The following is a 5,240-nucleotide window of genomic DNA, read 5'->3' as shown; positions in this document are numbered from 1 at the left end:
AGTACAACTACCCTTATTTTTTATTGTACTGGCAACCAACATATTTGGCTAGGGAAAACATAGAGCAACAGTGTTCATGATGGCTAACATTTTACAAGTTGAACACCAAAATGGATTTGATCATAAAAGATATATTTAAAAATTCATATGAATTACATAATATGATAAGACCGAGATAATCTAAACCAAAATTAATGAGTAGAAAAATTAAAAATTCTCAAATGATACACAAATCTAGCCAACACAGAGAGATACGGGCAACAGAGGTAGCTAGACATTCAGAAGATGACTAAGGGTGGTCGTATATTTAAGAAGCGTTGTGAATAAAATCAAATTTCCTAATTCTATATGCTAAATATTAGACCGCTTCCTCTGTTGATTAATCTCATTAACTCAACATTCAATTGTCATTTGAAATAAGAGGCATATTATAGAAAGGATGGCATAACCTAGGATCCGAGGATAACAACCTTTGCATCCAATTACAGTGTCAGATTGACTAGTCAAGTTAAAACTTCCAGTCAACTATTTTCCTTTGGGCACAAAAAGTTGTGCCCCACTTTTATCTGCAAATGTGTGAATGTAGAGGATGGAATTCTAAAAGGAATGAGTATTAATAGTAACTCCATCTCCTCAAAACTTGTTTTTACTTAATCAAAATTCCATCTCCTACAATCTTTGTTTCAAATGGAGCTTCCATCTATCAAATTTTACCATAGTGTTATTGTCTAATTACATGTCTTAACAAATTAATATAAACAATCATATATATAATTCATCAGTCTTTTTTACTTTATCTTTTCCTTGCCAATGCCATCGATGGAATTTGAGAGGATCGTTATAGAGTTTTCCATACATATGGGCTGCGTAGAAAAATGTCATCACTCCTCATCCTTTGGGTATTACATAGCCTGAGAAGTATGAAAACATTTTCATAAAATTGAAGTATAAAAAAAGGGCTAAAATTAGGTCTAGAATGACAATGCATGAATACTACCTTTAGTTGTAACATTTTGTGTTGTTTCTCTTACAAGCCGCACTAATATGCTTGACAGCTGAAGAGATCCATTGGTAACCAAACCTTATAATAATACTTCACTTCAATTGAGCTTATATATGGTAGCCAAGATAATTAATCGCATGCTTTACAATTGTTCTTTTATTTCTAGTAGATTAGATTGGATTAAGTGACTTAGGTGTGCTAAAAACGATCAACAACCAGGTTGAGGAATTTTTTATTTGATTATTATATTTTATACTTTTATGAGGTACATAGAAGGAAAAAGACTTGTATTTTATTTCTTCGTTGTCTTATTACTTTATAATTTCCATGATGGATAATTAAATTAGATTTGAAATGTTGATGAAAAATATGCCCATTTAAATCTAAAAATCAAATAAAAATATTTTATCTAGATTAATTTTTTTTGCTTTGTAATTGTTATTTATCTTTGAAAATAAGATTGGATAAAGTGGTTTAGATTATTTTACTTAGATTATAATTTTCAGTTTTGTAATTGTTATTTATCTTTACAAAAATCATATCACGTAAAGTAATTTAGATCAATTTACTTATATTAAAATTTTCTACTTTGTAATTGTTATTTATCTTTAATATATATATATATATATATATATATATATATATTGGAAGGATTTTGAAAGTGTTATGATCCCTTGTACAAGGAGAAAGATGAGGACAACCAACTAGAACAGAACATCAACAACACAACTCAAAAGAACAACACTAAACAAAATAATGATAAAAGACAAGAATGAAGAACAAATTACAATCTAGAGAATGGAAAACAACATTCTATATATGTTGAAAACAATTTATAGAATGGAACTAAATATAACAAATATAGAGATATTATTCTCTAATTGCATACCTTTATCTAGATTTGTTATTTATTTGAAATAAACATTCCAAATGATATTTGATATCACTAAAAAACGTTGCTAAATCAAATTCTTAATAGAATACAAAGCTTTTGTCACTTCTTATCCAAAATAATAAATAATTCAGTTTATATGGCTCTATATTATTATTTTGAAAAAGAAAACTACAAACAAATTAGGTTGTAAAAAACAATTTGTTTCTTAAAAAAAATCTACCGTTCATATTCAAATTAAACATAGTTCTTGATAAAATTGCATACACATTCAGCGAACTTCATCTTTCCTATAAACTAGAGACACTAAAGCCAAAAATGTCATATTTACTATAAACTAGAGCAACTAGAAGCCAAAAATGTCATATGACTCGTGTTTTAAATCTTTTTAAAAATTTTTTAAAAAAAAAATTTCAGGCCTAGGTAAAATTTTCCTGTCAAACAAACAAAGAAAACACCCATAAGCAGTGTAGTCCCCAACTTGAAGACAGTGGCGGGGCGACTACAAATGTTAGTCTTGAAACAACCAAAACAGAGTTTTTGGGTAAAGTAGACGAAAATGTTCGTGAAGAAACGCCTGATTTTGGAATTTTCCAGGATTTCACCTCCCATACCTGCCACATTGTTTCCATCAATAAACAATGAAAAAATAAAATCTAATTTAAGAAATAATTTCTATCACGAAATTTTGAAAAAGAAAAGAGAATTTAGTTCCCACAATCAATAAATGATTCCTCTGCAGTTTTACACAATAACTTTTCTATAGGAAAATATACAAGGGAAAATTCTGGCAACACAGTTTCTTTTGCAAAGGCATTAACTGGTTATGATTATTATAATTATACAGAACAGATATGGCTAAAAAATTTATAGAAGCAAACTTGAAAATGGAAAACACATGGGAAGAACTATACTGTTACATGATGTATGACTAGGAAAAATGGTCCTTGGGAGAGAGGAGAGAAAAAATCACCCTTGCAGTTTTAGCAGATGTGGCCGTTTCTAAGGCAAAGAGCCCCATTGAACACATAAATACTATGGGTGATATTTAGAAGATCGTTAAAAGAGGCATAAATTCATGAACACCCTTGTGAGGATTTTGCTCATCTGCTCGTGTCTGCCACTTTGATCAGCTCCGGATATCATTGTGGTGAATCGATTGTTTCTAAGCAGAACAGTCCAACTTTATTAAAAAAAAAATCATTTAGAAAACAATTGGAGTGCAGAAAAGTATTCTCTGTAAAATCAAGGGAGTTACAGAAATAGATTTATAATGCTTTTGCAGAAAAAAAAACAACTATATTTATTATGAAAATTTTAGGATTTAGCGCTATTTCCTCACCATTCGCCAAGTGTAGAAAATCATGCCAAATGTGGAATCAATGTGGACATTTCAAGGACTGCGATCTTGAGCTCTACAAATTTAGTGCGCTGCAGTCATCTCAAATTATATAGACCTCTTTTGGGAAGAGTTTATGTTTTATATGGATTTAGAGCAGAAAAGAACATATTACAGACAATTCACAGCGGCCATCTAAAAAAACAAGTATTGTGAGGTCATTTTGGAAATAATATTTGAGGAAAGCGTATAATGAATTGCTTACTTCTTTTGTGGGTATTTTTAATTAGAATGCGAGTAACCAACCTGGCGATTGTAGCCTTTCAATTGATATTTGGATAAGACTAGATATTTTACGTTTATAGGTAGTTTTCTTATCTCAGATTTTACTTGCAATATCCACCACACGAAGAAAAAATTCAGCATTGTTGTGTCTATATGCTGAAGCTTCGTGCGCCTTCTCCACATAATGCCCTCTAGATTCAAGTTTTGCTATTAAGGTGAAAGTCAAGGCATCGCTTCAAGTGGACTTAATGGTGTAGATGTTCAGATGAGAGAATCATCAACATTATCAGCTTTCTTCGAAGTCGTAAAGCGTCCAGGACTATGGAAGATGAGCCGACAAAGACTAACGAAGGGAGGGAGTTGAGGTACGATAGAAATGGAAACAACTCATTTGAAGAACAGCGAAATTCCGTATTATGTAAAACAAATACATTCAACTGAAAAAGACCTACAGGATTCCCAAGGGAATATGTGACCGAGGCCTTAAGAGCTTGACGTTGAATTAGCTGCCAGGGTTTCAACATTGCACTAGCCCCAGATAGCATATCTATGCGGAGTTGTATTTTTTATCGGTTGTTTCGGTCCAGTTTCTGAATTTTGGCGGAGCAATCCGGAGATAAATATCCTAAAAAGACCCAAATAACAGCCCTATATTAAAGAAGAGGATCTCAGATAACAAAACCATGCTATGAACAAAACATAGCATCGTGTAATATTTTTTTTGAATCAGCGTGGAGTTTAAGAAGGCTTTTGGCGCCATACCTGATAGAGCCGTAGAGGATGCCCTGATTCTTATGAGATTCGGTCTCAATAACCTACTGAACTTGTGTATTTTTTTTTTAACAATGAAACTGGGTTCTCTGTAACCTGTTGAGCACATCCCAAATGGAAAAAATCAATCATTAAAGTATTTCAGCCCAACGCATTCTTTTATTTTGGTCGAATGCCCTGTCATCTAAATCAATGAGCAGGGCCCAGAGCTTACCACAAGAAGCCCTCTGTTAATACCAGGTGCAGTAGCAAGAACCTAGCTGGCCACCGGAAAAAAGTATGTCTAAAAACCAGATGTTTTCTCACCAGCCAAATGGGTATTCCCAACACAGCCATTTTGACATTCGCGCAGAACTCTACGCTGGCTTTACAAAGCTCGCTATAGAAATCTGCCACTGATGAAAGTAGTGAGGGGCGGTAAAAGTGGAGCTTTCATTGGGGAGATTGTTTTTTATTTTTAACATAGATGAGACAGTAATACACAAATATTATTTGCTCTTTAGGAGTTTAACAACTGTTTATGTGGCATTAGTTCTGTCTTTGTCTTTGTCTTTGTCATCATGAAATGAGCTATAAAAAAAATATTAAAAATAGACATTTAGGAAGGGCAATGAAATATTTTGATTGGCTGTAAAAATAAGACATTAATCACTCTTTAAGCTCTAGCAAAGTTTCTCTATGGAAGGAACTAATATTACCTTTGTTCTAAGGTATTATGAACAAATATGATAGGAAAATGGACTATTCCTATTTTGTTTATTATATATAGAAAATAACATAAAGTTTCATATATTAATGGGTACTTAAGCGATTTGCATATTTATTTAAAGAGTTGTTTGTGGTCACTGGTGGGAAGTTATCTTTTGAAACTCTCAATCTCCATGTTTCATTTAACACAAAAAGTAGACTTTGATTTGGAAACAGTGAGAAATTTAATAAAATGACCTTTG

At 32.1% G+C, this 5,240-nt stretch overlaps 1 long non-coding RNA gene across 1 annotated transcript; it reads right to left on the bottom strand.

The window, feature by feature from the left end:
- Positions 1 to 2,202: 2,202 nt before the first annotated feature.
- LOC149567721 (uncharacterized) lies at positions 2,203 to 4,650 on the bottom strand. Its single transcript, XR_016361648.1, has 3 exons — positions 4,505 to 4,650; positions 4,282 to 4,386; positions 2,203 to 2,509 (listed from the first exon to the last, which is right to left on the bottom strand). It is a non-coding gene; the product is annotated as an uncharacterized LOC149567721 (long non-coding RNA).
- Between the last annotated feature and the right edge of the window lie 590 nt (positions 4,651 to 5,240).

The sequence above is a fragment of the Cupressus sempervirens genome, chromosome 3 (assembly GCF_028749045.1).
Source record: "Cupressus sempervirens isolate cs-2001-9-10 chromosome 3, ASM2874904v1, whole genome shotgun sequence".
Taxonomy (NCBI): Eukaryota; Viridiplantae; Streptophyta; class Pinopsida; order Cupressales; family Cupressaceae; genus Cupressus; species Cupressus sempervirens.
The sequence above is the reverse complement of the archived record's forward strand: the minus strand, read 5'-3'. Positions and strand labels throughout refer to the sequence as shown.